Source organism: Typopeltis vanoorti, chromosome 21 (assembly GCF_054136105.1).
Source record: "Typopeltis vanoorti isolate ZY-2024b chromosome 21, IOZ_Tvanoo_1.0, whole genome shotgun sequence".
Classification (NCBI taxonomy): domain Eukaryota; kingdom Metazoa; phylum Arthropoda; class Arachnida; order Uropygi; family Thelyphonidae; genus Typopeltis; species Typopeltis vanoorti.
Genome location: NC_143569.1, coordinates 18,636,515 through 18,663,220, shown reverse-complemented (window position 1 = coordinate 18,663,220; position 26,706 = coordinate 18,636,515).

Here is a 26,706-nt window from a genome sequence, read left to right as displayed (position 1 = left end):
CTAGATAATCGGGAATCCATACTTTCTCTAGAGACCAAACATGAAATTGCTTCACGCCAGTCTAGGCCTCCTTATCTTCTAATACAGATCTAAATAGTTTAATATGGAGAATAGCAAGGTATTTCTTCCCAGTAACTCGAGTTTTTCCTCCTGCAAAATAGGCAGACTGGCCAGATAAAACCTGCAATTTAGAGACAACATACTGGCCTCATAGCTTCAGTTGCTTCGATAATTATTCCAATCATCCAACAACTAGCCATGATATTGGTAGCTTTTTAAAGGGTAACTGACAGGATACTGATCAGAATGACATTATGTAAAGTGGCACAAATACAGATGAATTTGAAACTAGCAACAGCTGATGGATAGACGCCAGAGAAAGTAGAATGAGGTGGCCGTCAGTGGTGGGGCGTTTGGCTCTGTGCTGGGGCACTGCTGGTTAACTTTGTATTACTGATATTGGAGATTATATGGTCCTTCATATGGTCCTTCAGTATTTTGCTGATCAGAATACGATGGGAAGACACAGTTTCGAATTCAGTCTTACACGTGAAGAACTTTATTTATAAGGAAGAATTAAATTTGTAAGGAATTTTTAATTGGAGACCCGTTAGCCAGTTTCATACGGTGATGACATGGACTTCTTCCTGGAAATGAGAATTTTCATCCTGCAAAGAGGAAACTTTGCCAGAAAAACACACACAATTAACAGAAACAATATGGCCTCGTAGCCTTAATTGCTTCGCCCATAATTCCAACCATCAAACCTGAAGGAAGATTTGAATTCTCTGGCATTGTGAGAGAAAGGATAATAGCTGCTAGTTCAGCGTTGCTAAGTGTTAAGTTTTGAAGAGATTACACGGTTTTTAATAAAATGATGGGATAGCACCGCGGGAAACTAATGAGACTAAAGAATAGGGTGAACAGCGGTTAGTAATCGTTAATAAAATTCAACATTGCTATAAACAGCATTAACAAAAACAAAAACTGCTTGTTACATCACTCAAAATTAAGTTAACAAAATATCTTGCACGATAGACATTCGAAACATAACTTTCTTTTGCATTCAATCCGAAATACATATTTCTGAATATAAAAATATATAGTCAACATAATTACCTCACATTGTGCATATGAAAGTGAAATACTCATTATTCCAAAAAAAAAAAAAAAAACACCAACAATTAAATTTTGGGATTAAAAAATAGATGTTGCTATCTGGAAATACGGCCGAAGCAACTAAGTCTATGAGTCCAGTGTATTATGTCACTTACGTTCGAATTCAGGAAAATTCCTTCTACTTCCGTATGAAACCGGTTAACTCCTCTCTAATTGAAAAGCTTATAAAAGAAGGGTTCTTCGAGTCTAACCCAAGTCTAACTGAGTTACTAAGATTCAATACAAATTTGGTCAAACAAAAAATAAATCACTAAATGTTGTCATCATTTTCTTTAGTATGAAGATTCATTTCAACTATAAAATCGTATGAAAAAAAAAAATCTTTACTGGCATGTGCTATCGCTAGCAGGGCAATGAAATTTTCTGTTGTTTTTATGCTTATTATCCATTTCTACTGTGTGAGACGTTTAACAGTTCTTTGCAGTATGATTATAATGCCTAATCACTAGCGTCTGCCTTTGTCTACATTTAGTTGTTTATAATCGTTTTGTAGTGAAAATCGAAGGCCAGTATCGAAGTTGTAGTCGTCTACTATACTAAGCTAATCCCAACTGAAGACAAACTGGGACAGGTTATCAGAGTATCTTGATCAAGATAGGAGATTCTGACAGAAAGTTAATAGGAAATAACATTGTAACCTTCATAGATATGGTGTTTATCCTGATGAAAGTTCACAATGAGAAGCCAGTGTACATGGATTCTGAAAAAAAAAAGGGGGGGGGTAACCTGTATTTTGTTTAGTTTTTTTTTTTTTTAAAGTTTGTGAGGTTTTTTTTGTTTTTTTGTTTTTTTTTTCTCTTTAAAATTAATTTTTTTTTATTAGTAAGATTTTGAGCTTTTTTTTTTTTAGACAAGTTTCTTTTTTTATTTTATGAGCACCGATACTATATCCATTTGAGGCTATTGTCATGCCATATATATACTCTTGACATACTGTCCATACTGGGAACGCCCAGTCTTCAAGCCATAACGTCACCTAGACATTCTTCCTCCGGTATACCACAACACTTCCATCTTCCAATGGTATTTCATTTGACAATGAAGGTAATTTCACTTTGTAGATCAATCTGGCATTTCCTTCAACTAGGAATGTATCGTTTGAGCTGGAACACTTGATGAAAAAAAACATCGGAATTCCTTTAGTGAAACGAGCATAGCTCGAGAAGGAATGGCTGACGTGACTTGACTGGGAAAAGTTGTGTCTTGCGATTTATAGGGCAATTAGCGTCCAGCATTATTATTATGGTTTATGTTTATGAAGGGAAACAGCAGTACCCAGCAGAAAACCAACCCTAAATTCCAGTCGTTGAGCGATATGCTTGCAAAAACTAATATGGCAACAACAACCGAAACACATGATTACTAATCCTCCTAAATTGTCAATCTAGATAATACTCCTAATAATATCAATTAACAATAACACCGTTAACAAGTAACTTACTAGTTAATTACTAATCTAATCATCACGAAAAAACAGGTATTAAAGTATTTACGGGACTAGTGGCATGAGGTGTGCTGGACATCCACAAGGTGATAGTTTTCATAATTTTAAATTAAAAATCTTTGGTCCATTCCATTCCATCTTCCTTATTCATGTTTTATTTTTGGATACTCAATGTAAGTATTTAAAATTATATAATTGAGCTTCATTCTCAACACCTTTCTCATATTGTATGTTTCGACTCATCAAGTTCGGTTCAAAATATCTTGACATCCCTGCTTTCTGAAATTGTGCTGCCGGGTATGTCTTTTAACTACCATTAATATAATTTAAATTTTATATCAAATGTAAATTTGCCTCTGGTAGGAAAGCGGGTCAGCTCCATCACACAATAAACTTTGCTATTTCCATTATTGTTAACTTTAATTAATTATACAAATATTTTGATTTAAGTTTCTTAAACTATTATCATTCTAACAAAACAGAATTGAGAAGTTTACACAACAATGATGTAGGCACATAGAATGGTGTATTTTTAGTGTGAAGTGGCTAACAAGCCAGATAAATATAATATTATTAGGATCCGAAATAGGTATATAAGTATTTGTATAACTATTGGAAAAAAAAATACTGATAGCAAATCTACAAATTTTGCGCACAAGTAATCTGTCACTGAGGTTGAGGCACGTTTAAAAAGGAGAGAAAATGAAAACACATTCAAATTCGTGGGGAAAAAATGTGCAATAATTTAGCATCATCCCAGAAGAATCTGTGGCTGTTATTAATAATTATCACACGATCAGCAAGGCCAGATTCACGATGGGTTTTTTCCTTGGGTTCAATAGGATTCTTTGAGTTCCTATTAACATCTGCATCACGAACAGTGTACAACATTTGTTACTACCTGGAGTCTATTCACTCCATATAATGGAATGAATAGACTTAATTTACTTCGGTCAAACAGACAAATCCATCACTAAACGCATTTCTGAACACCTTTCCTACTATACTGAATCAAAAAATGTCCTATCTTGAATATAATGCGTCAAAATATTGTTACTAATACTAGTTACGAGATCCTTTGGGATGATGGCAAATTATTACTCAGTTGCTCCCACCGATTTTAACGCCTTTTTAAAGAAAGTGTTGAGGTCATTCTACACCACCCAAACCTCAACCTCAGTGACGATTATTTGGGAAAAATGATTATTTGACGATTATTTGACGATTATGCCCAAAATTTGGGAAATTTTTATCAATATATTTTTAATACAGTTTTACATACACTCACACACTTATTTAAGATGCTAACAGGATTATATTTATCTGGCTTCTCCTTTGCATGTGCAGCAAGAGAGCCAGATAAATATAATTATACCATTCCTCTATACACCATGCGCTTACTTCGTTGTTCTTTGAATTTCCCAATGCCATTTTTGTTACACTGATAATGTTTTAAGAAACTTCAAGCGAAATATTTGTGTAATTAATTACAGTTACATAATGGAGATAATAAATATCCGTCATCTTTATTTTTTATATAGCCATGAAATTTGAAAAGTACTAGAGAATTTATGAGAATATAACCTTGGATGCAGGAGTTGCCCTTGGGTTGCACTACTTAAGAGACACTAACGCTGTCCAAGAGCCTGTATATTCGCTTTTCATTAGCACGTTGATTATGTTTCGCATATCTAACGGCTATTTCGAACTGTTGGTTATATTCTCATAAGCTATCTGGTAAAATTTCGTAACAATTCAAGTTTAATTTTATTTCGCTATATAAAAGAATGACGGATCTTTAATATACTCATTACGTATTATTTAATTTGTCAAAATGAGGTCTTTGTAGTTTTATATTTTAGAATTATAATTAATTACTTAATTAATCCCTATTTTTAAAAAATAGGGATTAATTAAGTAATTAATTATAATACTAAGATATAATCGTCATTCATACTAAACGTTACGAAAAGTAATTTTAGTTTCCGTTATTACTAATGGAAAATTTGCTACTAATAAACATGTGCAATACTGTTCAAACATTTTCCGCACATGTTAAATTCATAACAACTGCACCAAGAAAAAAAAAAAAAAATGCGAGGACATACTTTGTGCCAACTTAGAACTAGTGCTCTCCTCTAAGACTGTAAAATATTTGCTACCATATTACCCTTGAATATTTTCTACTCTATTGAATAAAAAGAGTAGAAACAGAAATTTAACTCAAAAACATTTCATATATCTTTGTAGGAGAGTCAGAAGCGATGATGCTGTTTATTAGAAAACGACACAGGTTCGAATCCTGTCTAGAACGCGACATTTATATTTGGATTTTAACTGAAGGTAAATAAACTATTCTTGTAGGGAGTGAGCAGTGTTTCCTTGGGAGGAGAGAGAGAGAGAGAGAGAGAGAGAGAAAGAGAGTGAAAACTGCAAAACAGGCAGAATGGCTTGAGAGCACACGGAGTCGAAAGGCATAGCCGTACCTAGCTATGGTTTTAACTGCTTTGATGTAATTAAAACAGCGAATTAATCGCACGTCAAAAATAAAAGATTGCACTCATTAGTGCAATTCTGCTTTATTATTATTTTCTTATTTTTCAAATTGCAGTGTTTTATGTTTACGTTATCTTTCGTTAAATAGTAAATCAGGTATCGTGAGATAAGCTTCAGAACTCCTATATTTTGTGCACAATTCTCAGAAATCTGCATCAGGAAAGTACGGGTGTTCATATTTAAACAGTAAATATAAAAGCGTGTTTCTCATATGAAAAATTCAATCATATCATTAACTGGAAAAGCATGAAAATTTGTGGAAAGAAACCAGTCTCTTGTATTTCTCTTTTCAAGTACTGATATTGCGTGCAGATCTGAAATGCACTTTTCAATGCAAGAACCGAATAAACACAGCTGTAGAGTTGCCCCGTTTTCATAAGGCAGGTGCATAGTTACGTGCTTTAAAGTAGCAAGCAGTATCAACTTTTTTTTTTTTTTTTTGAATTTAGTGGCACAGTGAATGTAGTCTGAAAAATTTTGGACAAACCAAAAGAGTAATTAAGTGGAACTAATATGGAACTAAGGAATATTATCCTAAACCAGAAGAAATTCTTCATGTTCATGTCGCAGAAGATCAAGACACAATACACTAAACATTAGTTAAACACTGGATGAGACCAAGTGCATTTGATATTGCTGAGTGCTTAAACATTACTTCACAATAATGTGTAAGGATCTCGTTTTCTTTCTGTATGTATTTCATAGAAAAGTTCTCTTTAATGATTTTGAAGTATTTTCCCAATTTAAAACCAAATTCGGTTTTAAATTGGGAAAATTGTGAGAATAAATAGCCAGTATGCAGCAATACTACACTGTTGCCCCGTTAAGTAGACCTGGATTTAATCCTGCTATTTTACTGGGGTAACTGGATTGTTAATCTCATTTAACCCAGTCAATTGGACTGTTACTCCAGTCCAGGTGACAGGATTAACAGAAACATGTGATTGCTCTGTGATTGTTACTAGAAACAGTCTGATAACAATCACAAGGTTTAAATAATCGTTGCGGTATGCATCCATGGTACTTGCGTTTCCTATCCAAGCTTAAATGAAAGCCGTACCAATTACTGCTTGTCCTTTGTAGATAAACATACCTGTGCGGTAGGTTAAAGGTTGAATGAATAAATAACAAGGTAATGAAATGCGATTTTTTTCAATTGCGAACTACAAGTTGGAAGCCACCCCTTTTACTAAAACTGTCCATTTTGGATGGTTTCTTATTATGATACGACTGTGAATACAGTATTTCTAAATACGATCTTTACACTTTCAAAAAATAAACATGGGCTCGACTCCTGTCGTGGTTATGGATGTTTGTGATTGTCTTTACGTGAGAGATGATACTCATCGTCCGGTGTGAGACCACATTCCGCTTTAAGTTCCATGTTTAGTTTCTAGAGCACGCTTTGTAAACAATCAATAAAAATGCAAAAAAAAAATCTAAAATTAATTTTTAAAAAGTATCCTTAGTTGGACTCACATAAAACAGATAAATGAAAAACGAAACGTTGAGAAAGCGGAACTTACACTATTATGGAAAATAACTCTCTCGATGTTTCTAATCCCTCCACTAGAAATGTTCTTCCGCAAACAGTCCGGAGAATTATACCATTCAGTAGCTTGAGAAACTCATTCGAATAATCTTGTTTAAAAGGCAAGAAGCCTGAAAAGCTAGTCAATTATATGGAGGCTAAGGTTATTCTCCAGTAAATTCTGTTTTACTCTAGAAAAGCAGAGTGAAATGTATGCAGGGCCGATCAGAGAGTATCTGATGTCCCTAGGCAAAGAAAATTTAGGCGCCCGTATATATTGTCTCTATTAAAGAGACAATGTATAAGGGCGCCTAAATTTTGAATGTCAGTTTGAGGGATATCCCGAAACTCCCCCACTCATTTTGGGACAGATGCCAGAAGGAGGAAAAGTTTCTGCACTTGAAGTTAAGTATACAAAGAACATGGGAGTGGAAGGAATAGAGAAAGGCGAAAATAATGTAGGATCATCAGCGAGCACCAGGACGGCTTGATTTTTATTATTAATCAAGGTTTTACTAATTTTTTTTCGAAGATTCTAATTTTTCCCCGAACTATATAGTAAAATTTGGCGTCCCTAGGCGATTGCCTAGGTTCGCCTAATGATAAAATCGGTCCTGGATGTACGCAGTTAACAAGTATAACAACTACTCCTCACAGCCTTCCTTGCTTTTAGCATAATCTTGATTAATATTAATGCAGCGTGAGTCGATGTAACTCCAAATTTAGTTACCACGTGCAAATGCTTACGTGTTAGTGTGATGGCGATTCAGCAAGAAAACATTATTTGGTGGTTTCATGAATATGTGACAGCCTATTGTTTTGATAGAGTTTCAAAGAAAATTTAATGTGAAACCATCTCTAGATATAAACAGTTCTTAATTAGTTTTGTTCGCGGGAAGCATTAGAAAACAAGTAATTTTTTGCGATCCAAATACCTTAGTAAGCGAAATTACCGAAATATAACATTCATATTATTTTTCGGCTAGTATTTCATTTCATTTTATTAAATATTACAAATTAATTACAGCCAACACTTTAGGCTACATTACGCTGTGAAATTATACATTTAACAAAAAAAATGGAACTCATTTTCTACTAGCCATCTTCATTACTTCCGTAATCCACCAATTACCCAAAATGACATTCACGCACACCAACAATAGTATTTTTCCTCCGTGAAAACTGCGTGTGTTCTCCTAGCCAATTCGCATCTAATGAGAGATGAAAAACTGAGTTTCCGAGAAGAAAAATCCATGCTGTTATTTTGAGGAACTGCTAAGTTAGTACTGCATGCACGATCAGATTTTTGATCGATCATATGATTACTGACTGGTTTACTAAAATCCGAACAAGCTTTATGAATGTCACAAGATAAAATAAAAAAATAAAAAACATGCAAGAAAGTAACGTGAAACCGTATTTAAATATGACTGAGTTTCTCGTGGTCTGTCAAAAATACTATGGCTAGAAATGGATTGCGGTCCGTCTTTCGAGGACCCAGGATATTTCATTTATTCCTGGTATACGCAGTTCAGAGAGAAAGACCACTTATGACAAGATAAACCGAACAGAAATCCGAAAAAAATATAAGCAACAGGCTGCTCTGAATTTTGCTGAGAATCTCCTAAAGATGGAGTTCCTCCCGGTTACTACTTGAGATCACGAACTTTTTCAATGAGAAGTTACCCAGAGTTACCCAGTCAGTGGACTGTCAGCAGACCGATGGAATATTTCGAGTATATATATATATATATATATATATATATACATACATACATTTATTATATATTTGGGGTTAGATACTACAAATTATTTTCTTAATTCCGCCCAGAAGACAACCAAGCTTGCTTTTTTTTTTTGTGGCTCTCACTCATGAAAGTAAATATAGTATACATAAGTACTATGTAATTATATATAATTAGATTTTAATTATTTTTTGGTATTTTTGTTAATTTTTATATCTGGAGACCAAACAGAACTGTTTCAAACCATTTCAAACCTCTCCCACCTCATGACATTAACAAACATCTATGCCTATAGCAGGATTCGAAACTGCAGCCTGCTGGAAGGAGAGCAGATACGCGAACTCAGTCAACCAGGCCACAGTGACTTAACATGGACAATTTGCGAACGACATTTGAAAGCCATTCATCTTAACCGCGTACGTTTCACAAATTTACGTATTGTATTGATGAAGGAGGAAATAAATCTGAATTTCCTGACAATTTAAGTTTCCAAGAAAATGTTTTCTTCCTTTCCTAAAATTACTTAGTCCTTGAAAAAAAAAAACATATAGATAATCCTGCTTCAGCTTGACTGAAAGAGACTACAGCAAGAATGCGTAAAACTACTGAACGTTGTGTGATGACTTTACTTGTAAAGTCATCACACAACGACATTAGCAAGGAAAAAGGATAATTAGGTATATAACATAACCTGTTTAATATGTTAATTGTGATCTTATCTGTGTGGATATTTTCTTATTTGTTATTATACATATGATTTCAATCCAGTTTAAATACTAGAAATGAAAAATCACAGAAACAACTTATTTGTGTGTTGATTAAAGATTATAACATTTGTGGAAGAAAAAAAAAAGCATTTAAAGGAATAGTTTATGGAATAGTATAAGTACCAGAGAGCTTCACATTTTTGCACGTCTAAGTGTAATCTGAAAAAAAAAAAAGCTTAGCATATACTGAAAGCGCAACATCAAGTCAACTGTAACATTTTTTTTTATTACAAATAATAACTGTTGCACAAGAGAGAGAGAGAGAGAGCTGTACAAGTGTTTCCCAATCGCATCTCTTCTTTGTAGATAAGTGTAACCATACGTCATGTGTCATGAGTGAATGAATCAATGACTATGGGTGACGAAATGCGAATCTTTCGCTTTCTTTTAAGAGGCACTTGCTTTCCAGAAGTGTATTTCTGATACTTGGGTTATGTTTCTCTTTCATTTTATGGGGCTATAGGGCACCTTACGAAGCTAATATTCTCGGATTTTAACTTTTCGAAGAAAAGAAGATAAAACTAAGATAATTCGTTTCCATTCCGATTAATAATGTAAAGTATCCGCAACTTAATTTCTCTTAGTTTCAAATGAATTTTGCGATGAGAAACTTTAATCAAAATAAATTAATATAGATTAAAATTTTCTCGACAAATCATTCTATTTAAAATCTTGCATATAATATTTTTACAGTAATGCCAAATAAAAAATAAACTTTAAGATAAAGAATGAAGAAAATATATAAAGGATAATTTCAAGTTTTGATCCAGTGACAAATTTCCAAGCTTTCTTTTGTCTCTCTCTCTCTCTCTCTCTCTCTCACACACACACACACACACAATCTATAGCTCTTTCACTTCTCTGATCATTAAAGTTCTTTTCACGTCCACTGTAGTCTCATTATCTTTTGAATTTTTTATTAAATCGTTCAAATATCACCTTGAAAGTTCAACAGCTACTGATTTGTCTGGAAAGAACATTACGTCATCAGTGTCGATGACGTAATCAAATTGGTAGCCTTTTAAAAAGAGTAGTTGCTTCGAAAAGATGAGTCGAGTTAAAAAATATGAGGAAGAGCGCTTGACACCAAAATGAACAAGCAAAACATGGGAGTAAAAAAGACACCCTTGTCCATAAAAAAATGAGAGTCGTCCTGCATTTCTTTTTTGTCAAAATAAATCCAGGACGAATGTAGAAAAACAGAACAGCAGCTTCCTAATTTTTTCCCCTTTTCTCTGTGTCCTTTCTCCCTAAACTTCGAAATAAATAAAGAAAGAAAAAGAAAATTACCCTATACCAATGCTTTCGCTAGATAAGCTATTGCAAGTGTAGTAATACTCTGTCACTATTTGTGTAAAAAATCATCAATACTGTAAAAAATATACAAAAACGGCCTTAAAATAATATTTGAAAAATTTTTCAAATATTAACTTTAATATTTGAAAAAGAATATGTGAACATTTTCAAATACGTTGTGTATTTTAAACTAAGCAAGTTACACACACACACACACACACACACACACACACACACACACACACACACACACACACACACACACACACACACACACACACACACACACACACACACACACACACACACACACACACACACACACAAAAAAAAAAAAGGTTGTGTGTACAGTGATACTGTGGATGGATCTCCACAACAAGCTTTCGATTATCCCTTGAACCACCTAATTTCCAATCGACGCCTAGGACGCAAGGGACTCTGATCAGAGTTTCAATCCAGAAGATGAAGTAGTCATTCTTGTACGAGATGGAAATCTCAAGTCATTCAACAACTCGTTGATAGCTTGTTCCGGTGTCCAAAAATCCCAATAAGAAGATTACTCTACACAATCTTGGTTTTCTATGTAACCTTATTGTCTTTTTATACGCAACCTATTTGAGAATGTTCATTATGGACATAAGGTTCAGTTAAGACTCATCTATAAGGCTAGTAAGTCTGTTTTAATGCGCGTGTTTCCGATTGGTTTATTACTCTGAACAGAAAACCATCTCTGTAATAACAAGAGGGTACTTCTATTGAAGTTGTTTACGATAAAGTGGTTTTCAAAAAGAAGAAAGAAACATGTAAGCGTACTTTCAAGGTCAGTCCATCGATTAAATACAGCTTACATGGCACAAAAGGAAACTGCTTCTGAGGGTACCTAATAAGATTGCCGATTATTTTTTTATTTTACTTTTTTTTTTTTTATGTGTGTGAGGGCGGGAGAAAGGATGGTCGCCACTATGCATTTTTGGGAACATTTCGTAAAATGCTAAAGAATAGCTCTTTTTTATTTACTTTGTAGCTTAATTATTATAACGTGGCTAAACGCATCCCTTCCTCTTTTGCTCAATCAACAAAATGAGCGCCTTGTTGGTATAATATGCAATTCTTCCATTTATATATGAAAAATGAGAAATACGATTACCGCTAACGTAATAGTTCTCACAGGTGAAGGTAGAAGGGAACTATCATCAAGTACATAATCTATGAAATGTATTTTGCGTTGTGAAATACAAAGGAAAAGAATGTAAATACTTTTTTCATTGTTCGAGATATAAGCTGCTTGATCGTGAAGAGATTTTAAGAGTAAACTTTTTTTACTTAGCTAGAGTAAACATGGATGGAAAAATAATATAATTTCGTGTCAAGTATCATATAATATATGCATTTTTTATGAATGTCTCAGATTAGATGCACACTTGATTTCTGCATGTACTGAAATACTTTCATTTGCTAAATTCAATATTACGCTTCAATGTTCACAAAGAATATTATGTATATCGTCTATATATGACGTTCTCCTATCGTCATCTATCGCCTATAGATGAAATTCTAGTTAAATAATTATCAACTTTGACGAAAATAATGACTGGACCTACCTACCTGTCCTCCTTCGCATCCAGTAGCATATAAGACTGAAATATATCTTCTCCAGTTATTCCCCACCATTTGAAACTAATTCTAGCTCTTTAAAGCTATTCATCGATCCATCTTTCTTTCTTTTTTTCTGTCATTCTTCGCCAACTTAGTTGAGGTCTTCCTCTTTTCTGCGCATGAATTTTCCTTCGATGCCATTGCTTCGAATGTCTCCTCTGTTCATTCTCAGTACGTGACCACACTAATCATCTGAGTCACTTTTTTTGCTTTGTTTATATAACTCGTCCAATGTTATATGCTGTGGCAAAAACTTATTAATATTTTTATGTAAATGCTTTGCTTGAAAACAATTTAATTTGCGTCTTGTTTCTTTTTCAGTTGAACCATATAATAACATTCCACATTGCTAGTGAATATCTTTATTTCATGTTATTATAATATTTAATGAGTTCCATATATCATTTAATGAAACAGGAAAACGTGCATATCCTGAGAAATATTGCATTTTTCTTGCTAAAGTCTGCACTCGAGGGTGTGATTGCTTCTTTTTTTGTTTTGTTTTGTTTCTCCTAGATTCATAAGAACTCTTTCGCTCGTTTCTGGCACAAGAGGATTCCTGTTTTAAATGTCGTAATGAATACTAGAGGAAGAAGAGGTTCTGCACAAGTAATAACTTTGTACCAAGTTGATTGGGCACTCACCAACAACAGGGTAAAGTGATAAGTTTTGCACAATCTCAGATGTGTGGTCCCAGCTAACCAAGATGGTTAGAGTGGTGAAGGACCATATTCTCCACGAGGTGTCCCTCACTTACAAAACGTCGCAGATCTAAACTGGGAGGTTGATAATTATCTCTGAAAGAAGTCAGCAGTAACCGTCAGTACTTCATATCAGCGGACTAGATGAGTGGAACGGTAGTAAAGATTATCATCAGAAGTGTCAGGATAAGGACAATTTTTGTAATGGTAGTGATGGAGAAAGCAACGGGAAACTACTGCATTATATTTCCCAAAATAAAAGTTGCAATGGAAACAATCGAAAGAAACTGACAAAAGCAGAGCTTCGATAAGAATGGGAAGGGAATGGAGATTTCTGGAATTAATAAGACATGAGGAAATAGAGAGTGAGCACTTTACATATAACGGGTATAATTATAGTTAAAATAACTGTAAGACAGCAGGCACTGTTATATCACAGATCTATATGCAACATCTGATACAGAAGAGGAAGAAGTTGACAGATTGTATGAGATAACAGAACTTAAGTGTGATGAAACAATGAGAACTTCATAATAAAGGTAGATTTTAACACAGTAGTGAGTGAGGAAAAAGATGACAAACCAGTTTGAAATTTTCGAATTGGTACATGAAATGAAAGAGGTGAAAAATTAGTAGAGTTTTGTAAATAAAGCATTAACCATTAGTAACACCTTCAGTCAAGTTCACAAAGAAGAAGAAAATATACAGAAATTCCGAGATCCTCCGTAGCTCAGTTGATATCGACAATGCCTTTTGGTTGAAAAGACCTAGCTTCGAATAGCCTTCTAGGACGAGAGGTACCTTTATGAAGGCTTTTCAAATTAATGCGAGTTAGTCGATTTCATATGAAAGCGGAGAGGTTTTTTTCCTTGCCTCGGGTTTTTCATCCTGCAAACAGGAAAACCGCAGATTTTATGAATTTAACAGACAATAACAGGAAAACCGCAGAAGGACAGAGACGAACACATTTTATGGATTTAACAGACAATGCAGATAGAATTAACCGACCTATCATAAGCATTAAGCGGGTTTCAGGAGATTTAAGAAGATAAAAATTGACAACAAAATAACAAATGAAAGATTCCGAAACCAAGTTAAATCTTGCAAAGAGCTTACCCAGGAGTAAATGCTTTTAGCTCGATCAAACTCTGATTTTAGCTCGAAGCTTAAATCAGAGTTTACACTAAGTGTAAACTCTGATTTAAGCATCGAGCTGTATTCCAAGAATATTCCAAGAGATTTCTAATCTCTTGGAAGATTTAATATTAAGGAAAGGAATATATAAGATTAAGCAATAAAATTACTTTAGAATACAGAAGGCTGAAGGAAAAGTGAATGCATGAAAGATTCCAAGAGATTAGAAATGGGATGAAAGAAGGAAAAATAGACATTGCATGCAGATAAATAGAAGAAATGCGATAATGTGAGAAAATCAGAAGTACCGTCATAGATTATCCAAATGATAAGATCTTAGCATCTCCGAAAGATATAAAAAAGATATGGAGATAGTATCTGGAGGAACTATACAATGGACGAGGATTTACATATAAATGTAGCAGTCCCTCCTTCTGCCCCCAATGGTTCAGGCAAAGACGACGGAACTGATATCAATGCTAAGAGAGAAATTTAAAAGCACACTTTGCCAGCTAAATAACTAAAAAGCACCAGGTCAAGATAGCAGAACTAATAAAGAAAGCAGATGATACAATAAAGCCTGAGTTTTGTAAACTTGTGAAGGAGAAACAGTAAACGACTTCAAACAAATCTCATGCTACACAATGCAAACATTATCGTATAATCAATCTCTTGACACATGTTTCAAAATTTCTTAAAATAATACAAAACTATATAAGAAATAAAATAAAAGAGAATCTAAGTGAAGACCAGTTTGTATTTAGGAAAAAATCTGGGAGAAGGGATCAATCCTTGTCCTAAGACAAATGATGCAAAAACGAGCAGAGGTGGGACACATATGTATATTACTTTTGTCGATTTAGAGATGGTATATGACCGTCAGACTGGGGAGAAATTTCAATAAGTATGAAAAGAGTTACTATGAACTGGAGAGATAGGAAGATAACATAAGATTTGTACTCAGAACAAACAGCTATTTTGGAAGAGATGACCATTCTGAAACTGATAAAATAAAATAAAATGGTCAGGCAGCGACGTTCCCTCTCCCCAAGTCTTCACGTATCCAATGAAGAAACTACTAATGAAATAAAAAATTATATAATAATACTAATTAGATAATTACATGAAAGTATCTAATATATTCATAAAGGCCATAGCGTACCATGGAATAGGTCTGCTGATGATATCGCGGTAATCGCTGATTCAGAAAAAGAAATGCAAAATGTTTTGGAAGTTAAGTAGAATTTTTTTTAAACAAAAATATTATTGTGAATATAAATATCAATAAAACCGAAGGCCTGGTTAAGAGTAAAAACTCACCACTCGATACTAAGTTCCCGTTCAAATGAAATACTTCAACTTTGATGTTTTAAATATCAAGGGAATGTAGAAACGAAAGAGACATAAGATCCAGAATTGCAATGGCCAAAGAAGTTTAACAAAGATGAGAAATTTATTTTGTTTCTCTCCCAAAATACATTTGGAAGTACACAAAAAATCTTAAAAGTGTATGTTTTGAATATTCATCTTATGCAATATGGGCTTTGTCAAAAATAAGACATTACTCAAAGATCATTTTTGAAGTTCATGTATAGATAAGAGACAACATGGAAGGTCAAGGCAAATGATTAAGAAATCACAATGCTACAGCTACACTTATGAAAAGAATGGCAATAGACAGAACCGAATGGCAACAGAAGCATTCTTTCTCAATGACTTCGGAGACAAAGAGGAGTCTTTTAATTATCCACACAATGAATACAACGCACTGTTTAGCTTTCGTGGCACAGTTAATCCACCACCTGCTTAGTAAAAGTCTCAAATGATTAGAAAAAGTTCCATGTTGTCCTAGATGTTCCCAGAAAATTAAAGCCTGTGAACATCCATGAAGCTACATGTAAAATAGGTTTACATATTTTACATATAGGTTTTCACACATATATACTGCTTGGAAGAAGTCAATGAACACGATAGTGCGAGGAACAAACAGCCATTGTACTCACATTATAAAGATGTAGAACCTCTTTTCGCTGTGATGACTGCAGCAACCCTATGGGACATACTTTCCACAAGCGTACGACAGCGATCAATGGGAATTCTTCCTGGACTGTATTGTGGGGAAGACGTCTCTTCACCTCACCCGACGCTCCAGTTCATCCCACAGGTGTTCAATAGGGTTTTCATCATGGCTCTGTGAATGCCAGTCAAGTGTGGTGACTTCATGTCCACAAACTACTCAGTTACAGCAGCAGCTTTATGACACCGTGCACTGTCTTGCTGAAAGAGACAAAATTAGTTCTGTAGAAATGCCACAAAGTAGGAAGCATTGCGTTACATTGTCCAGAATATTCAGATACCTCTCGGAGTTCGGTGTTTGTGATACCACAAACAGAAATCTAAGGCCACACCGGCGTCTCCAAATTTCATAGTTGAGGTTATACACTCTGATAAAAGACGTTCAACAGGCATTCGCCACACCGTCCATCTGCTCAGAAGAGGGTGTAGCGTGATTCGTCACTCCATGACAGTTTCTGTGGCGGCAGATGTCTCATAATCTCATCTCACCTTACTCATCCAACGCTCCAGTTCATCCCACCAGTGTTCAGTAGGGTTGTGATCAGGATTCTGTGAAGGCTACTCCAGTGCGGTGTGGTGACATTCATGTCAGAAAACCGCGGTTACAACAACAGCAGCAGCAGCAGCCTCATAATACGGCGCATTGTCTTGATGAAAGAACAATGATCAGTTCCGTAGAATCTCCACAAAGCAAAAAGCATTTCATTCTCTAGAAAGTTCAGATATCTCTCGGAGTTCAATGTTCATGACAGCACAAACAGAGGTCCGATACAACGTGTCGGCCGACAAATGACGTTTTTTACATATTATCCTTCCTAACACCCTATGGGTGTGCGTTCGGTGAGTGTGGTGAGTCGGCCACCGCGGACAGAACTTAAAGTTGACTTGTTGCGCATCCATCTGTACTCAGAACAAAGAAATAGCTCTATTTGTCAATAGGTTGCCGAAAAGACAGGCCTGCAAGATGGCATGGTATCACAATGCCTCTTTTAACCTCTGTCAGTCCTTTCTGGCAGCCATCTCCCCCCCCCCCCCCCCAACACAGTTGTACCGACTTGGAAGCATCATATTCCTGAAATTCATACCAGTTACAAACACATGACTGGTCCAAATACTTTGGTCAACACTGTGTGTGTGCGTGTGTGTGTGTGGGGGGGGGTGTAACATAAAGTATATATGCATATTTTTTCGATTTTTTGCACAGTCCGGAAACCCCTCTCAAGAGATCAAACATGGAACTTTTACAGGCTACTTCAAGCTTCCAATAAGTAGGACGGGTAGTTTCACACCGGGAGATGAAGTTCACTTCAACGATGTTGAAGTTTACCTGGCACGATGCACCGCTGGTGTCCAAAACCTAAAATCCTAATTGCCACAAGCTGATTTGTCGCAAATTCAGACAAATCAGCTTGTGGCAATTTGTATAACTGAAGATTTCGAGTTGAAAACGGGAACACATTCAAATTTTCTAATCGTTCACAAAGGGGTCACCTGGTAACATTTAAAAGGATAAAAGGAAAAAGGATGAGCTAATTGAAGTTGCAAACTTCAATATCTTTAATGTCTTAAGGACATCACCTAGAAGATTTCACGCTGGGAAGAATTATTGGAAAGCTAGAAGAATGCTGCGGAATTAACGATATTGCCAGATACTTTGGAAATCTGAAATAGCGTTGTATCCAGGCTCTGAGCAGTGTTTCGAACCAATGGAATGTGTTCCTGACGTTTGCTAAGAGGTCGCCTTCGCTCTGCTAAGAATCATGACAAATTTTTGGTTATAACAGTAAATGTAATCGAGCATTACGGCAGGTCAGCTTGTAAGCAAGCTCCATTCAAGCACAGATATCCGGATATGACGACAAACTGTGGTAAGATTTGTGACAAGTAGGCCTATACACCAAACGGTCTGTAGTCTGCGTCCTTTTTCCACAGCTCATCGTAGATCACGTTTTCAGTTTGTTTGTTTTTTCATAAAAATTGGAGAAGACACCAATGGGCTAATGCACACTTACAAGTAAGAATCGTTTGAGTCTTTCCTCCGATTCTAGACGACACTTGGTCTAGCGTCAAATAGGTACCGCTTACATCGCGAGAATGTTCTTGAAAGGGATATCGCAGTGCTGTGATATGACTGGTGAACGATATCACCGTCATATCACAGCACTGTCACATTCAACGTCATGTTCAATTGTTCCGTGGTACTGTAGGCTAAGAATTCATTTTTGTGATGAAAATGACACACCACATCGTATACAATTAGTGGAGATACTTCTGGAGACCAAGGATATTAATTGAATTGAGCGGCCAGCATGTTCCTCGGATCTCAATCCCATAGAACACATTTGAGATGCAATAGGAAATGCACCGTTCCTTGAAATTCATCTCCAGAAAACAAACAAGGTGTTATCCTTGTTCTGAAGGAAGAGTGGCCCGGTTTGTTTCAAGAAACTCCTGACTCACTTGGTGGTAAGCATTATATAACGTTGTGAGAGCTGCATCGCAGTTCGGGGTGGATATATTACATACGGAAATGTCTCTCCGCATAGTTTTCTCTAAGCACTGTACATTAATTCTTTAACTACGTCCTTAGGAAATTGGAAACTTTTGCCAAAAACGTATTGCAATTTAATTTGTACGAAATTTATAACTTTTTGTGTAATATAATTTATTACACAATGGAGGACCGACGAATTATGCTTCCAAATGTATCACTCTGATGGTCGTGTTTGGATCTGTTTGAACCGAGGAACGGTTTAGGCAGAGCTGCATCATTCCAACTGTCATGTTTGGTGGAAACTCGATAACTGTATGGAGGGGGGGATTTCAGTTGCATGCGGTTTAGTCCATTGGTGGACGTGCCCAAAACCACTACGTGTGATAGACCTGGGCATGCTGGACAACTTCATGCTTCCGACTCTGAGGAAGTACTTGGCAGTGACCTTGCATGTTTCAGCGTGACAATGGTCCACGCTATACTGCACTGTGTTTCCGAGACTTTTTCCACAAAACGATGTTTAAGTGTTGGACTTGCGTCTTAGGGTCCAGACTTCAACCCGATTAAACATATTTAAGATAAATTAGAAAACTGAATTCGCTCCATACCACAGCAGCCGTCATCACCATCAGAAATAGGGTATCTTAGCGATAGGAATGGAATATTCTTGCGACGTATATTATAAACTGGTTGAACGCATTCCCCGAAGGGTAGTTGCTATCATTTAGGCCAAAGGTTTTCTCACTAGGTACTAGAAATATAATTAAAACACATTTTTTAAGACAATTAGGTGTCCAAATACTTTTGTCAACACTGTGTGTGTGTGGGGGGGGGGGGGGGTAACATAAAGTATATATGCATATTTTTTCGATTTTTTACACAGTCCGGAAATCCCTCTCAAGAACCCAAACATGGAACTTTTACAGGCCACTTCAAGCTTCCAATAAGTAGGACGGTAGTTTCACACCGGGAGACGAAGTCACCTCATTCATGCTCAGGTCGTAAATCAGGGTTCAACGTATCGAGGTCTTGTAAAGAGGCAATGTTCAGATAACCGCAATGCTGATACAATGTTCTGTATTGCAACTCTCCTGTCAGTTGCATTCTTCGTTATGTGGTGACTCCAAACTTCAACTTCCTATCTACGGAAACCGCATGATCCCTAGCGTGAAGTACAGTTTCTTCTAGCATAATCCCACCAGTATAATACCTACAGACATTCTCTCACTGGATGAGCTATTCCCTTGGATATCTCATCATCCCAACTTTCATAGCTTTTCATTTATTAACAGTGAACTGATAACTTCACGTGCGCAATTCCACCTGATTCAAATCATTCTTGAAGTGCTTCATGTTAGTCGTCGCATTCCCGATAACCCAGCCTATCTATGCAACATCAGCAAACAGCAATATATCCTGTCAAATCTTTCCCAATATCATCATGTAAAGAATGAATAACAGTGGACCAAGTACTGATCCCTCGGGTACACGACTATCTACCTTAAATCTTACAGACTCACACTACTGCATGATCATTATCAGTATCTGATGGCAAGATAGTCATGTATTTAACTGAAATCCCATTTGTCCATTAAGTTTACCACACTCCGACTTCGAGTTCCTTCTGTCACATGCTGCTTGAGGAAGTTGCATAACAGATCAATAAATTCGGTTTCATTCTTCTTATGAGATTTCACCGCTATCCGATCAATATTCGGATAATTAAAGTAACCCATGGTGATTACTCGTTTAGCATCCCGATCCTCTAAGTCTGTAAGAACATCTCATCATGTATTTAATCTTTTTAGACTTCACCACACATCATATAGCTTCAAACTTGAAAAATTGTTATTACTAATATTGAAATCATGGCTTGCTACCCCAATTGGACTTAAATTCATATGAAATCATTAACAGCACACTCCCTCTGCTAATGTAATTGATACAATAATTTTGTACAGTTCATACTCGATGTCAGTTAGTAAACTACCTCCGAGATGTCGTAAATATTTTTGTTGCATTTTTATCTTATTTATCGAGCATATCGGGGCTTGCCAATCATTACAAATGCATTTCATTGATTATCACGAGTTTTATTCTAATGCAATTTGATCAAACAAACGGATATGATACGCACGCACTCTGAATTTTGTCTTAAGAGAACACATACTCAGCAACACCAAAATATGCTGAATTATATTATGATGATTTTCTTTCAATATTGATATTGCTTCCTCATGTTATTAGGTCAGTAACAAGATTATCATCATATTTTATCAATCTAATGAGCCTATTTATTTCTTATGCTCATGCATCATTGATTAAATGTAGACTTGTCACTTCATATCTCACAAGCTAATGAACAAACTCAAATATAAGTAGTTAACACGTTGCTTCAACACAGGCTGTCACACAGAGTAATAATTAACTATGAATTAACTATGACATTAACAGAAGTTTATAAATTCAACAGGTTCAGGATTACAAGCAACTACGATAATGAGGTGACTACTCACAGTGGCCAGTCATACAATTATCTCACAGGTCATATATATTGACACCTAACCAGTGAGACATTTCCCCGACTGGTGAGTTAGTGCAAAAATTTTTAGCCCTACATGTTATATGGGCTATTTTATTTTATAATATTACTCTATTTTTTAATATTACTTCAATATTACTCCCACGTATGAAAGGCAGAAGGGCCCCTATATCAAATAAATGCCATGAGTCAGCGGGGAAATATTCATTTCTCTAGTCAGCGATATTTACAACCTCCAATAGTCCTTTGGAAAGGCTTCGTGGGGAAGGATGTTTCACAGAATTGGGGTGGATGGAATGAAAGATGACTGGGAGTAGCAGGTTCGGTGAGTATGCAGTTCGATTGTGAAGGGATGTTGCATAGCTGTTGCTACAGTTCCTGTAGACCCGGAAAAAATGGAAGGCGTAATAGATGTTAGTTCTGCTGAAGGCGCCATGGAAAGATCAGTAACACAATGCAGAAACTGATCTTCTATGGGAAAGTGGCTGAAGAGAGAGTCTGTAAGAGATGCAATGTTAACAGCCAAACTGCCCTTTTCTGAACAGCATCAAGAATTTTTAGGGAGGGCATAGGTGCACTATTCTAAACATCACAGCAGTATTCTAAGTTTGTTAGGATTTGTAATGTAGAGTAACTTTTCAGAAGAGAAGTACCGTCTTGAGCAGAAGAGATGCCAAGTTTTTTGGAAGCTGATGATCCTAAAGAAGTTATATGATACCAGGAAAGGTTTGGATTAAGAATCAGTTCCGAGAGAGATTTAGTTTAACTGTTGCGCTGAGTATTATCAAAAGTAAGTGGGAAAGATACGACGTCTTTTATTATTATTATTATTTTTTTTTGAAAGAAAACAAGCAAAACTCTGTTTTGGAAGCACTGAAACTTACTAGGTTGTTTTCATCCTAAGCAAGGATTCTATGGAGATTAGTGTTCAGGGCACTTATTACAGATGATCTTGAAGCTTGAGATGTTTGAGTACTGCCGTTTGAGACTAAGTTATATTTAATAGTTAGCTTATTGATGTCGTTTTTAATAGTTAGCTTATTGATGTCGTTTTTAATAGTTAGCTTATTGGTGTACACTATTACACGTAGGGATTGATCTGAGAGAAAATTGGCAATCTAATTACACAAGGACGAAGACAGTCAATATGATGCTAATTTGTTAAGATTAGTGTTCAGGGCCCTTATTACAGATGATCTTGAAGCTTGAGATGTTTGAGTACTGCCGTATGAGTAGGAAGAGTGGAGAGTGCTGTCATTAGCAAAACTATGAACAGGGTTTGTAGTTAATGAGAGCAGACCATTTATAAAAATCAGGACGGAATGAGTGAAATAACAGAGCGCTGAGGGACATCGGTATTTACATGAAAATCTGAAGAGAGGACACCACCCACTATTACACATAGGGACTGATCTGAGAGAAAACTGGCAATCTAATTACACAAGGACGAAGACAGTCAATATGATGCTAATTTGTTGAGAAGTATTCGAATGCCAGACCCGATCAAAAGCCTTGGAAATGTCAAGTGCAAACACAGATTTCTCCAAACTTTTCCATGGAATGAATACTGAGGTGCGCCATGTAGATCAGGAGATCATCCGTATATCTAAATTGGCGACATCCACGCCGTTGGTCACCAATTAGATGGCAGTTCTCCAGTTCCTCAAAAAATGTGTTAGTTCGGGACATCTGTTGAATAGGATGGGAGGGATTTGGATTCCATCAGGACGGCTGCTTTTTGCTATCCAAGTTATTCAAGATTATTTTGATAGCTTTCTGGCGGAAGGTCACAGGAAGCATGAGATGTGATGTTCTAGGCAAAGAAGGAGATAATTTGCCATTGCATGGTCATCTATGGAGGCGTTATAAGAGAAGAATGAAGCCATGACGTCAACCCTGTCATTAGGTGATGACACAATGTTAGGGTGAGATATTGGGAGTAGAACAAATGGATATAAGTTGCGCTCAACAGTTTTGGTAAGAGACCGGAAGGCGCGACTGCCAACAGCACAAGCTGGGAGTTTTTTACATGTATCCTTATACTTCCAAAACAGAAGGGCAGTTGTTTTTCGATTTTCTAAATACTGCTTTTCATATTCTTCTACTTTTTCCATAATTTAACAGGGCCATTGAGACAGATGTCAGAAGACAGCCCTAGAAAAATCATCCAGTCATTTCTTGATCTACACTTTACTTTCAGCTTAGTCAATGAAGTGCCTGTCCATTTTTATATTATTTATCCATCGAGGCTTCACTACATCTCTTTAACCTTAACCAGCCTTTCTTCTGTCCTCTGTAATCCTTCAGTTAAACAGTCCTAAAATCTTAAATTCCGCTACAAAAAACAAACAAAATGCTAAAGAACGACATCAGTAAGATAACTATTAAATATAACTTAGTCTCCAGAAAAAAATTGTCAGGTGACACCCCCATGGGCCCACGAACAAAAAGATGGAGCAAACCTATAGTGCATGGTAAAAGTGGAAATGTCTTAATAGCGGCAATGAACAACAAATTTGACGTTACCACTACCCTATCTTGCTTCCGAACGTGGCCAACGTTTACTTCACTCAGCAGAAACAAAGTTATCGACTACACCAGCAACCGAAAAAAAATATAAAAAAAAACCTCCGAAGAAGTAGTCACGAAGCGTGGAACATTAACTATAAAATGCTAGCGCGGTAATTAAACGCTTCGAATAGCCAATGTGAAACCCAGAATACAAACACAACACAGGGAATGGACCTGCCCCATGCTTCAACAGCACACATCACATAGCCTTCCAAATCTGCTTCACAAATATATGTGATCTCAGTTCCAACCTCAGCATACTCATTTCTCAAGTCAGCGAAACCACATGAACTTTTCCTGACAAAATCTCAAATTTCAACCTCCTAAACTCATCTCGACTCTCCCCTTTATTCACTGTTTGGCTCCTTTCGTTTCAAAGATGGACTTTGTGCATATACTTTGCTGTAATATACCATGCTGGAGAGTATCCGACTTAGAAGAATTTTCTTATGTTGACCTTCTTTGTCTGAAAATCTCTCTGTCCCGTCCTACCATATTCATTTGCTGTTTCTATCTCTTTCTCTCCTAACGCCACCAATCATTTTGAGCTTTTTACTTCCTTTTCTTAAATATTGATTTTCTTTAGTTTATTCTAACAATGAATTTATCTTCCTCGGAGATTCCAATGCTCATAACTCCAGTTGTCCCTCCCCTATCTCCAGCTAAAAAGACCAAGCAGGAATATGCTGAGACATTTGTTATTGCTGGTGCCGAACTCCTCTCCAACGGGATAACACTCGCATACACCAGTAGTCTAGTACTATAAGAATGCCAAGTGCGGGAGAAAGGAGTGATCTCGTGACTTCTATCCATCATGCCGTTGGTTCGATTATTATTTTCATCCTTCCAACTCAAACTATGCACTTAATGTATTACTAAAGTCATTATTGCTAGTATGGAAACATTAGTTTTCTTATTCCTCTAAATTTCCGCCTAAGCATTATTTCTCTAAAATGTGTACCAAGGGTGTACAAGAGAAAAATCAGGCTTACTGTAATGGGCTTTGATCCCAATCTCCATCTTCCATCACTACTTATGCCAAGGACCGAAATAGCTGCAAGAAAACTACTTACATATTCATCACCCAATTTCGACAGAGCTAAGAGCTGGAAATTTGCATCATATCCAAATGCTAATCAGCTCTTCCAGTCTCTTGCCAAAGCAATCTTCCATAACTTTAGTCTAAAACTGCTCCCACACCAGTTGGTTTTATTGCATTATCACCCACTGAAAAAACAAATCTACTGTATTCATTATTACCATCAAATGCGTGCAGTTGATCTAGGTAAATGTCTCACATCCACCATAAAACATATCCCTTTTGCTCTAATACGATCAGAAAACTTTGATTAAAAAGATATCATAACATCTCCTGGTCTTGACGGCATTTCTTCAATTCCACCGAATGGAAAAAGCTGTTGACATTCTTACTCTACCTCGAATCGCGCAAACTAATAAAATCAACAGTATAGATTCCATCACTGTTGAGATCTGATTACCCATGTCACACATCTCTGGACAAGTACCGTGGAAAAGTTGCGAATTACAAGTGGTTGTCCTTAATATCTCCAAGGCTTTCTGACCTGTCACCTGACTTTTGCAGCTGAACCGCTAGACTGGACGATCAGCGCATGTGATGTGATGGCAGACAGTTCCCTATGCAACAAATGCTACAGTGCAACACAACAATGTTTTTTGATTTATCTTCCGTCTCCTATATATCAACGTCCTTCTTCAGCTGACTGCCAACCCAATACACAATTTTTGTCGATGATAGCATATTGCATTCCTCCTTTTCATTCTTCAAGCCTTGCACTATACAAACTGTCTCAACTTCCAGAACATCAAATTCTGCCAATCTAAATTCTTTCCTCCAAGCAATTCTTCAATGGGATCCAGCTAACTTTATTATTCTCAGTGTTAGCAAACACAGTCCTGCTTTAATTCTCACATAAAGAACCCTTCTCTTCAGCCTTACTTTAGACAACACGAGGGAAGATGAAATTTCTCTTCTTGGTATTAAGCTAATATAAAATCTCTCTTGGAATAAACACATAACCTTGAACCTCAACATCCAAAAATCTAGGATTTATCTTTCGTTCTTCCTTTATCTTCGAAATTTATACATATCACAAATCGCGTCAACACCATGAAATACTGCTTTCACATTTGGGATGTGTCCCTGAGAGCTCCCTAAAGGTACTTGATTCAGCGCAGAAAAGAGCAATTAGATTGCTCAGTGATCCATCTCTCACCAACTCACTCCACTCATTCACATGCGTCTTGTCTCTGCTGCCACGCTCTAAAAATCCTTCCCTGGTCGCTGATCATTTGAACTCGCATCAATAATCCCCCCCCCCCCTCTGTATTAAACCGTTCATACGGTGCAGATGTCATTCAACAGCCCTTCAGAGTTCCACTTAAAAGTCAACAAATTTCTATTCCTTTTCATTCATTTCTTCTACTGCTGTCCTCTGCTTCTCGTCTGATATGTTTCCCAAGGAATACAACATATAAGCCTTCAAATCAAATGTGAAACGAGTTTCTTCTTGTCCGCAGTACTAACGTACTAGAAATTGACTATTCAACCTCTCGTGTATGGAATCAACATAAAAAAAAAGTTCCTCGAGTTTCTGCATAAGAAGGCTCTTAGTTCTGATGATCTTACCAAGTTAAGCTAGATACGATGTTTCCTTCGAATCCTTATTATAACGTTATCCATTCAACCAGCAAAAGCATCTATTCTTTGCCTCACTCAAACGTCTCCCAGGACTGGTTGAGCCCTTCTAATGAGGGATTAAGTATTTTATGACTGCAGATTCGTGTGTGTGTGTGTGTGTGTGTGTGTGTGTGTTCACTGGACGATTGCCTGTTCTGAGAGACGAAAAACCTTAGTTTCCGGGTGAAAAACCCTCTACCTCCGTATGAGACCGGCTAACCCACCTTAGTCGAAAGAGACTAAACAGATAAAAGTTCCTTACGTCATAGACTGGAATCGAACCCAGGTCTTTCCG